We start from the raw sequence: 12,333 nt of genomic DNA, 5'->3' as shown, positions 1-12,333 counted from the left end.
CAATAGAAATAAAAGCAAAAATAAACAATGGAACCTAATCAAACTTATGAGCTTTTGCACAGTCAAGGAAACCATAAACAAAACAAAAATACAACCTATGGATTGAGAGAGAATATTTGTGAATGATGCAACTGACAAGGGCTTAATTTCCAAAATACACAAACAGCTCATACAACTTGATAACAAAAAAAAAAAAAACCAAAAATCAAAAACTGAACAAAAGACCTAAATAGACATTTCTCCAAAGCAGACATACATATGGCCAATAGGCACATGAAAAGATGCTCAACATTGTTAATTATTAGTGAAATACGAATCAAAACTACAATGAAGGAGGTGATTTCCCTGGTGGTCCAGTGGTTAAGACTTAAGTGCTTCCAATGCAGGGGGCACGGGTTCAATCCCTGATTGGGTAACTAAGATCCCATATGCCACGTAGTGTAGCAAAAAAAAAACCCACCCCAAAACAAACAAACAAACAAAAAAATTACAATGAGGTATCACTTCACATCAGTCAGCATAGCTGACATTAAAAAGTCTACAAATAATAAATGCTGTAGAGAACAAACATATGGACACCAAGTGGGGAAAGTGGGGAGGGTTGGGGGAGAATGAATTGGGAGATTGGGATACCAAATTGTACACTCTCAATATATGCAGTTTATTGTATGTTAACTGTATCTCAATAAAAGTTCTTAAAAAAAAAGACAGTTATGGAGGAGATTAAATGTCAGTTTGAACTCAAAAAAAAAAAAGAATATACATGTGTGTGTATCTGAATCACTTTGCTGTACACCAGAAATTAACACAACATTGTAAATCAATTATAGTTCAATTAAAAAATTTTTGGAAAAAAAAAGTCTACAAATAATAAACGCAGGAGAGGGTGTGGAGAAAAGGGAACCCTTCTACACTGTTGGTGGAAATGTAAATTGGTACAGCCACTATGAAGAAGAGTATGGCAGTTCCTTATAAAACTAAAAATAGAACTACCATATGACCCAGAAATCCCACCTCTGGGCATATATTTGGAGAAAACCACAATTTGAAGAGAGACATGCACCCCAATGTTCATTGCAGCACTCTTTACAGTAGCCAGGACATGGAAGTAACCTAAATGTACATTAACAGAAGAATGGATAAAGAAGATGTGGTACATATGTACAATGGAATAGTACTCAGCCATAAAAAGAATGAAACAATGCCATTTGCAGCAGCATGAATGGACCTAGAGATTGTCGTACTGAGTGAAGTAAGTCAGACAGAGAAGGACAAATACCTTATGGTATCACTTATATGTGGAATCTAAAAAAATGGTACAAATGAACTTATTTACAAAATACAAATAGAGTCACAGATGTAGAAAACAATCTTATGATTATGGGGTGGGGGGAGGGATAAATAGGGAGATTGGGACTGACATATACACACTACTGTATATGAAATAGATACCTAATAAGGACCTGCTGTATAGCACAGGGAACTATACTCAATACTCTGTAATGACCTATATAGGAAAAGAATCTTTAAAAGAGTAGATATATGTATATGTACAAGTGATTCACCTTTGCTGTACAGCAGAAAGTAACACAACATTGTAAATCAACTATACTCCAATAAAGTTTTTTTTATAAATTTATTTACTTATTTATTGGCTGCGTTGGGTCTTCGTTGCTGCACGCGGGCTTTCTCTCGTTGCGGAGAGCGCCTTTGTTGCGGTGAGCAGGCTTCTCATTTCAGTGTCTTCTCTTGTTGCGGAGCACGGGCTCTGGGCACACAGGCGTCAGTAGTTGTGGCACGTGGGCTCAACAGTTGTGGCTCGAGGGCTCTCTAGTGCAGGCTCAGTAGTTGTAGCACACGGGCTTAGTTGCTCCAAGGATGTAGGCTCTTCCTAGACCAGGGCTCGAATCTGTGTTCCCTGCATTGGCAGGCGGATTCTTAACCATTGTGCCACCAGGGAAGCCCCAATAATTTTTTTTTTAAATAAAATAGATAAACAACAAGGTCCTACTATATAGCACAGGGAACTATATTCAGTATCTTGTAATAACCTATGGTGGGAAGAACATATATTCTGAATTACTTTGCCGCACCTCTGAAACTGACACAACATTGTAAATCAACTAAACTTCAATAAAAAAATATTCCACTGTTGGGATACACCACATTTGGTTTATCCATTCATCAGTTGATAGACATTTGGGTTGTTTCTGCTTTATGGCTATTGTGACCAATGCTGTTTTGAACCTTTGTGTACAAGTGTCTGTGTGGACATAGATTTTCCTTTCTCTAGGGTATCTACTGAGGAGCAGAAGGATGAGTTTGTTTTTGCTGATTTATTTTTCATCTGAAATAAGATCAAACTATGGAAAACTTGCAAGAAGAGTAAAAAGAACTCCATCCTCCTAGGTTTATCAGTCAATAATATTCTGCCACATGTGTCTTATCTCATTCTTTTCTGAACATTTGAGAAGCAGTGGCAGACATCCTGTCCCTTGATCCCTATAAATACTTCAGCATGGAGCTACAGAACAAACACAGTCTCGTCAAAAACCCCAGGACGGTTATCAAAATCAGGAAATGTAACAGTGATACAATAATACTCTTGTTTAATCCACAAATTCAAATCTCTCACTTCACTTCAATAATGTCCTTTATAGCTATGTCTTCCTCAGTACAAGATCCCATCCTGGATCATGTATTGGACTGAGTCACGTCGCCGAAAAATCTTAGGAAAGGAAAGGGGAGACTTGATCAGCTTTACCCTTCCCTGCCTCCCTTTGGCTGACTGAGGAGCACAGATTGGGGGGTCAGAGGAGAAGTGGGGAGACCAGGGAGAAGCTGAATGCTCACAGTCAGAAAGAGAAACTTAGGAATCAGATGGATCTCAGCTCAAATCGTGGCCCAAATATTCGGTAACTGTGACCTTGGGCGACTGTGACCTTGAGGCTCTCTGAACCTCCGCTGTCTCATCAGGAAAATGGAACTAACTCCTAGGCTCACTGGGAGGACCAGTGACATACTGAGCACAGACCCAGCCCATCAGATGGAATCAATCCCCCAACCCCCATCCTATCATCGCCATTTATCCCTGTCAGTTTCCAGGACCAGAAGAGTCCCAAGTGCTTCAGATCTTCAGATGAGGTTGCTTTTCTGATTCTTACAACAAACAACAGATTGTTGGTGTATAAGCAGATACCATTATCATCACTAATCTATAGAAGTGAGGTGTCTTATAGAAGAGGTGTCTTAGTCTGTCCAGGTTGCTGTTAACAGAATACCATAGACTGGCTTATAAACAACAGAAATTTATTTCTTACAGTTCTAGAGGCTGGGAACTCCAAGATCAAGATGCTTCCTGGTTCACAGACAATCATCTTCTTGCACGTCCTCGTGTGGCAGAAGGGGTGGGGGAGCTCTCTGGGCTCTCTTTTCTAAGGGAACTAATCTCAGTCATAAGAACACCTAATCACTTCCCAAAGGCCCCACCTCCAAATATTATCACATTGGGGATTAGGTTTCAACATATAGATTTCAAAGGCTGGCAGGAAATAAACATTCAGTCTACAGCAGGAGGAAACTGAAGCACAGACAGGCAAAGTCAGTCCCCTGACGTCACCCAGCTGATCAATGGCAGAATCAGGATTAAAACCCAGACACTATCCCCACCATGCCTTTGCATGTGGTTGTTGTTAGTCTAGGGCAAGAGAGAATGGTGGGGCCTGGACCAGGGTGGAAATGTGGGAATGGAAACAAGAAGACTGAGCCATAGAGAGGTAGAAGGGTGACTGACTGAGAGGAGGGCTGAGAAAGTGGGAGGAGTCCACACTGAACCCCTCCCTCAGGAGGGCTTGAGAACAAACACTTTCTCTTGGAAGATGGAAGAAATAAACAAGAGATAGGGAAGCTGGAATTGGCTGGATCCTGAAGTGGAGGGGGGGTGGATTCAACATCCTCTGATGATGGGTGGAGGTGGGGTTGGAGGCTTAGAGAATAAGGAATGGGATAGAGGTGCCCCAAAAGAGACCTAAGGGACTCACAGAAAGAAGTGAAGGTTAAAGTCAGAGAACAGGACTGTAGGGCAGATGAGGCAACTGTGGACAATGGAAATCAGACTTTCACTGGCTCATGGAAGAAGAAACAAAAATAGGAAGGACCACACTCCTTGCCTTGAGGCTGCCCTTCTCCTCTCCCTGTATCCGGGCGCTTTGCCTTGTGCTTTTGCAGCTCCTCCGATCAAGAGATGGAGTCTCTTGGAACTTCCCTGGTGGTCCAGTGGGTAGAACTCCGTGCTCCCAAAGCAGGGGTCCCAGGTTCAATCCCTGGTCAGGGGAACTAGATGCCTCATGCATGTCACAACTAAGAAGTCTGCACACTACAATGAAGATCCCACATGCCGCAACAAAGATCCGGTGCAGCCAAAATAAATAAATATATTTTTTTAAAAGTTAAAGGAAAAAAAAAAAAGAGATAGAGTCTCTTTCCCCATCCCCTGAAGTGAAACTTACAACTTGCTTTGGCCAGTAGAATACAGCAGGATTGTACAAATTCCAAGCCTAAGCCTTAAGAGCCTCCCAGTATTTCTCTTCTCTCTCTTCTTCTCTGCTTTTGCAGTGAGAACATGCCAGGGCTAGCTTGCTGGAGGGATGTGAGGGAGAGGTAAAGAAGAATTGAGTCATCCCAGCTGAAGTTATTCAAAACCAGCCAGTCTCTAGTTAACCCGCCAGAGGATGATGGCAGATTCAGGAGTGAACCCAGCCAAGGTCAGCTGAACCTGGCCCAGATTAACAGAACTTTCCAGATGACCCAAATACACATGAGGAAAAATAATGGTTGTTGTTTTAAGCCACTAAATTTCAAGAAGGTTTCTTACGCAGCTGTAGCTAACTGATACAAAGGAGAGGCTACGTGTTAGGATAAACATGTGGGTATTCCCAACATCCAGTATTTTAGTATTTATTGAATGACAAAGGAAATCCAAAATTATCCCTCACCTTTCCCTCAACAACTTCCCCTTGAAACTCTTATTCTGGTATCCAGCTCGTAATAATACAAAATATGCCCCTTCCAGGGATGCTGAATTAATATTTTAACAAAGAGAGAATGGCGTGACCAAAGGATAACAACTTTGGAACTTGGGCCATGTATTAGCTGAGAGCCATTATTATCATTGAAGTCAAGGAACAATGATCTTAATATCAGAGCAACTGATGATCTTGCTGAATCTCAGGAAATAAGGTGAGAGGTACTAGTGTAAGGGAGAGAGGTACCATCCTCAGCCACCCACATCACCTGTGCAAAGATGGCTTTGGCCAAATTGCCTTTGTTACACCTTTTCTTCCTTTCTGGACCCCACACAGGGAAATTGCAAGGACTTTGGTAAGGAAGGGAGGGTATCTGTGAATCTGGATTTTTCTGTTAAGGAAAATAAATATTCTGAGTGGCTTCAGACATAGGACACACTTGGGTTTTGTTTTCTTCATGGAAGGAGCTTGGGAATCGTGGAGACTTGGGCCCTAAGCAGACGTGGCGTGGCAGAGTGTGGACCCATCTGTCGGGCTGAGCCAGTGCTACTTGTGCTCAGAAAACCCATTCTGTGAAGGCTGGATATTTCCCATCATTGAAAAAAAAAAACCCGCAAATAAGACCAAAATCTCCCCCAAGAGACTTTTAAGTAGAGAGAGCTGAAATGAACTGGAATGCATTTCCAAACTCCCCACCCCTCATTCTCCCTGCCCCCTGCAGTCTTAACTCATTCAATAGATTTTTACTGCAGCTTCTTCTGTTTGTTTGTTTTTTTGAAAATATCTTTATTATTACAGTCTCGAAGGATTTCTTTTTTAAATTGAAGTATAGTTGATTTACAATGTTGTGTTAATTTCTGCTGCACAGCAAAGTGATTCAGTTATATACACATTCTTTTTCACATCCTTTTGTGATAAACCGTATGGTTTATTACAGGATATTGATATATATCCCTGTGCTCTACAGTAGGACCTTGTTGTTTATCCGTTCTATATGAAATAGTTTTTTATCTTCTAACCCTAAACTCCCAGTTCATCCCTCCCCCACCTCCCTTCCCTCAGCAACCACAAGCCTGTTCTCTGTCTGTAAGTCTGTTTCTGATTCATATATATGTTCATTTGTGTCATATTTCAGATTCCAGATATAAGTGATATCATATGGTATTTGTCTTTGTCTGACTTACTTCACTTAGTAAGATGATCTCTAGGTCCATCCATGTTGCTTCAAATGGCATTATTTCATTCTTTTTTAAGGCTGAGTAGTATTCCATTGTGTATACATATTGATATCACATCTTTTTTATCCATTCATCTGTCTATGGACATTTAGGTTGCTTCCATGTCTTGGCTATTGTAAACAGTGCTGCTATAAACATTGGGATGCATGTATCTTTTCGAATTATGGTTTTCTCCAAATATATGCCCAAGAGTAGGATTGTAAGATCATATGGCAATTCCATTTTTAGTTTTTTAAGGAACCTCCATAACTATTTTTTCCATAATGGCACTGCAGCTTCTTTCTGAAGCCAGAGAGTAGAGTATGATATTGAAGAGTGCAAGCTCTGGAATGAGGCCTCCAGGTTTGTATCCCAGCTCTGCCACCTACTGACTCTGTGCCTTGGGCACATTAGTTTCCTTTCTGCACCTCAGTTCCCTCATCTGTACAATGGGCATAGCAGCAACCCTCCTCGCTCAGTGAGGGAGTGGATGTGAAGGTCTTAGAACACTACCTGGTGCTTTTATATTATTATTACTGGAAGGTCATCTTAAGTACTGGAGACGCAGTGACCAAGGTCAGCACGGCCCCCATCCTCACAGAACAAGCAGAGGAGATGCATATTTAGTCATTAGTTACACAGTGAGGGATTTCATTACAATTAAAGCCAGAGTCAGCATCTTTCACCAACTCCATCCTGACTACTTGAGTTCAGGCTGCTATCATTTCTGACGTGGTCAATGGCTAGTAAAACATTGCTGCAGGCGAAGGGCAGAATCAGACACCAACACCCCTGGGGAAAGGTTGGTGGGGTGCACGGTCTCAAAGTATCACCTTTCAGATGCTGGTTACAAAGAAGAAGAGTTTCCTTTACAACAGAGGGAGCTAACAGTCACCACCTAAACACCTTTACACGAGACAGTAGTAGTTAAATCTGTCTGCAATATTATGACCCCTCTTCCCACCAAGAGGTGGCGGGTTCCCAATTGCCTTTTAGAAAGGATTGCAGAAGCTGGTGTGGGGCCAGATTGTGCAGGAAGAGGGGAGAAGGGGGAGGAGGAGAATTAGAAGGAGGAGAAGTAGAAGCAGCAGCCGAAGAGGGAATTGGGAAGGAGAAAAAGAAGGTAAAAAAGAAAGAAAGGCAATAACCTCAATCCTTGAGAAACAAGATGGAACCCAGGGTTTGGGGGATGTGAGGGGACTTGTGCTCTGGGGCTGGGCTATGAGGGGGTTCCCGACTGATGGCTTCAGTTTGCACGGGAAAGTGTGGGATACGGCCATCAGCTGGGATGGCAGGGGTGGGTGGGTGGGAGGCTTGGAAGGAAAGAATCCTATTGCGATGGAGTGGAAAGCGAGTTCCCCAGAGACACAGAGAGAGTGCCCTGTGTCCCCCTGAGGTCTGTGACTTCTCTGATTCAGGTAAAACCTGCCACACTGGCTGAGTGGTTTTCTTCTGCAGCATTCAGCTGGCTTGGAAAAGGCAGATGGCTGGAGTTTGGCCAGATGTGTACTGCAGAGGATGAGAAGGGAGAAGGCTTTGTGGGTGCTTGAAGGAAGTGATTCAAGCGATGATGAATGTGAGGACAGGAAAGCAAGGTGGAGAGGAGAAACCAGTGGCCAGGGTGGACCTCTCACTTCTTCTAGAGAGCATCTTTTCCCTCTGCTTCACTGGGGCTTAATTTTTCATAATTTTCCTTCCACTTTTCTGGTTCCTCTTTTTTAGCATCCTCCCTGATTGACTTCTCAAATGCCTGCGCTTTTCTGAGTGCAAATCTGGGCATCCCCGCCTGTCACTTTGACTCTCCTTCTCTGCCTGGGCTTCCTAAGCACTCTCATGCCTTCCAAAGGTTCGGTGACCAGACAACCTTCCTGATCCCAGAATCAGAAGCACTGTCACGACATTTTGAAAAGATCAGGCGGTCTGCATGCAGGTCAGGCAGTGGTGGGAGGCAGAGAGGACCACGGGGGCAGCTTTATCCACCAACATCCCAGGGAGAGCATGGTGAGGATTTGACTTCTGAGATGCTCAGGTTTTCCTATGGCCACAGCAGTGATTCCCAAACCTGGCTGCATGCTGTGATCACCTGAGGAAGCTTTAAAACCAAACAATACCCGGGTCACGGGCTCGTCAGTTAATTTACAATCTCCAGGCATGAGATGGTGCACTTACAATCACACCATTCCATTTGCGGCTGATTGTGTAAGATTTGGTCACACCAAGTAGAGAAACTATTGGAAGATGCTGTTGGTCACCCCTAACAGAGTAGTTTCTTTGCAATTACGTATGATCAACTAGGAAAGCTCACATTTTCACCTGGAATATTATTCATACTAATATTATTAAGGTGAGATATGGAGGACGATTGGGAAATCTGAATATGGACTATATACTAGATAAAAATCACTGAATGAATCTTTTTTTAACATTAATGTTTGTTGGAGTATAGTTGGTTTACGATGTTGCGTGAATGCGTCTTTATGTTGTGTGGATTTCTCCTCTGGCCAAGCCTAACCCAGAACCATATTTGGAAGGGAATTCTGAGACATTGCGGTTCCAGCTTGGCTAAGTTGTGGCAATACGAAGCCATGGCAGGCCCAGAGAGACATTGTTGTAAATGCCCATCAGACTGTGTCTCTCCCCGCATGTAGCCCTTCAGTGGATTCTATCGATTTCACTTGCTATCCAAACTCCTTCCCAGGGCCCACCAGGCTCTGGTTGGCCCTCATCCACTTCTTTAACCTCATCAGTGTGCAGTAGCCACACTGGTCCTCTTTGAGCTCCTCAGACCTCTACGTGGTATCATGAGCTTTGTACTTGAAGTTCCCTTTGCCTGGAATTCTCGCTCTAGACCTCTGCTTGACGGCCTGACTCTTAACCTTCAACCCTCGATTCAAATGCCACCTCCTCCAAGAAGTCTTCGTGGATCATGCCGTCGAAAGCAGTGCTTCTCAGGATTCAAGGTACACATGAATCTCATGGGAATTTCACTAAAATGCAAGACCTCCTGCCTTAGGAGGTCTGGGATAGGGCCTGAGCTTCTGCATTTCTACAAAGCTGCTGATACTGCTAGTCTGGGGACCATGTTTGAATAGTCAGGTTCTAAAGCACCCAGACCCTCTCTATCACACCATCATGTTCATTTCCTTCATAACTCTCATCTCACTTTGGAGTTAACTTATCTCTTTCCTTGCTTATTGCTTGTCTTCTGCACAAGAACATAAATTCCATGATACCAGGGAGATCGTCTACTTGTTTACTGAAGTATTCTGGCACAGAGCAGGTGTTCAATATTTATTAAATGTCTGACTGCAGGAGACTCAAAGATTAAAAGAGATGGTCCCCATCTAGAAGATACTGAAGGGCAAATGCACTTAGATAATGGAGGTGTGGGGGACTTCCCTGGCGGTCCAGTGGTTAGGGCTCCGTGCTTCCACCGAAGGGGGCATGGGTTTGATCCCCAGTCGGGGAGCTGAGATCCCCCATGTGCAGCCAAGAAAGAAAGAAAGAAAAAGATAATGGAGGTGTGACAGGATACGTCAAAGGCTTACCTAGATGTTACTGTCAGTGATGTCTAATCCTAACCTTGGTAATTGTTCTTTAGTATTTTATGTGTCTCTTTTTTACCTCTCCAACGTTGTCTGAGGGCCATCATGAAGTTGGTAGGGTATATCTTAGTCGGTTCATGCTGCTATAGAAAATACACTATAAACCTGGTGGCTTATAAACAGTAACCATGTATTTCTCAGAGTTCTAGAGGCTGGGAAGTCCAAAGTCATGGTGCTGGCAGATTCAGTGTCTGATGACACTGATTCCTCATAGACAGCTCTTTTTGTTTGTTTGTTTGTTTTTGCTATAACCTCACATGGCAGAAGGGGTGAGGGAGCTCTCCAGGGTCTCTTTTAAAAGGGCACGAATCCCATTCATGAGGGTTCCGCCCCATGATCTAATCACGTCCGAACATGGATAACCCTAGATATTACCATACTAAGTGAAGTAAGCCAGACAGAGAAAGACAAATATCATATGATATTGCTTATATGTGGAATCTTAGAAAAAATGATACAAATGAACTTATATACAAAACAGAAGCCTACAGACATAGAAAACAAACTTATAGTTACCAAAGGGGAAAGGAGAGGGAGGGATAAATCGGAATTTGGGATTAACATATACACACTACAATAAACATAGATAACCAAGGACTAACTGCATAGCACAGGGAACTATACTCAGTATTTTGTAATAACCTATAAGCGAAAAGAATCTGAAAAAGACGGCTTCCTAGGTGGCACAGTGGTTAAGAATACGCCTGCCAATGCAGGGAACACGGGTTCGATCCCTGCTCCAGGAAGATCCCACATGCCGTGGATCAACTAAGCCCATGCGCCACAACTATTGAGCCCATGTGCTGCAACTACTGAAGCCCACGTGCCTAGAGCCCATGCTCTGCAATAAGAGATGCCACAGCAGTGAGGAGGCTGTGCACCATAACGAAGAGTAGCCCCCACTCACCACAACAAAAGAAAGCCCGCGCACAGCAAAAAAGACCCAACACAGCCAATAAAATAAATAAAAATAAAAAAGAATCTGAAAAAGAACATATATATGTGATACATATATCACATATATATAATTGCTTTACTGTACACCTGAAACTAACACAACATTGTAAATCAACTATGCTTCAATTAAAAAAATTTTTTAATAAAAAAAATAAAAGGGCACTAATCCCATTCATGAGGGCTCCACCCCCACGATCTAATCATGTTCCAAAGGCCCACATTGGGGCTTAGGTTTTAGCATATGAATTTAGGTGGGAACACAGATATTAAGACCTAACAAGGTGGGAAAATTTCTTGTGTCTTTCTCACCTCCTTTGGTTCTTAGCTTACTGGAAATATAGTGGAGACTTAGGAAATACTTGGTTGAATCATTTATTCAGTAAAATGGCTGAATGTCAAACTTAAAAAAAATTTAATAGCACGGTGATGGTTGTTCACTGTCAAGGCAAGCACCACACAATTCTCCTTTAGTGCAATATGGCTGGCAGCTCTCCTCCCCTGCTCCCATCTGTTCAATTCATACAAATACCCAGATACTCCCATACACAAACCTTGGGGAGAGGAAAAAGCACAGGTGCAGGTGTCAATGTAGCTGCATCTGGCCCTGTTTCTGCCACTGACTTGCTGTGTGACTTTTGGCAAGTCCCTTGCCCTCTCTGGGACCGAATCTCCAGATCTGCGTATATTGAAAGGGTTCGACCAGATGACCTCTCTGGTCCTTTCCAGCTCTACATCCTACTTCACTTTCCTAAATTGAGGTGAGTTTTCTCGGGGGCGGGGTTGGCGGGAGGTCTGAGACTCCACCAGAGATAATGGGACATGTCCTCAGGGCGGGAGGCCCTGACCCAAGGAGCTGACCCCCTCAGAGTCAAGCTGTCCCCACCCAGGGGAACCAGCATTACCAGGTAAAGGCTTGACTCCAGAGTTCCTGTGGCCACCAAGTGGCACATTCACTAAGCATCAGAAGGAAAAAGGCTGCTCCAGGAGGCATCCAGGATTCCGGGCACAAACACACCTCACCTCCCATCTCCTACAGCAACTTCCAGCACAGCCACACTGGCCCAGCCTCCACGATGAAGCCTCAGTGCTTTTGCTCCTGCCTTTTTCCCTGCCAGGACTGCCGGCCTCCCTCCCAGCTATTTAATCATTCCCTATATTCAGCGTATGTTATGATTCAGTGAGGGCTTTCTTCCAAGTCTTCCCATTTTCTCTGTGTGACCTCCCAGGCAGATGGGTCGCTGTCCTCAGTCTGTGGGGCAGAAACTGAGGTTCGACTGAGGCCACATAGCTTGTGGGTCAGGCTGGGTTCAAATCCAAATGGATCCTGACTCCTCCATTTGACTCAGTCTCTCTGTGCCTTGGTTTACTCATCTGGAAAATGGGGATAAGAATAGCATCTGCCTTTGAGCATTCAAGTGAATTAATATATGTAAAGGGCTTCAAACAGTGCCTGGCACATGGCAGGGCTGCTGCTGCTGCTGCTACTGCTGGTGGTAAAGGCTTGACTCCAGAGTTCCTGCTCCTTCTGCC

Source organism: Hippopotamus amphibius, chromosome 16 (assembly GCF_030028045.1).
Source record: "Hippopotamus amphibius kiboko isolate mHipAmp2 chromosome 16, mHipAmp2.hap2, whole genome shotgun sequence".
In the NCBI taxonomy this organism is placed as follows: Eukaryota; Metazoa; Chordata; class Mammalia; order Artiodactyla; family Hippopotamidae; genus Hippopotamus; species Hippopotamus amphibius.
Note: the sequence above shows the minus strand (reverse complement) of the source record.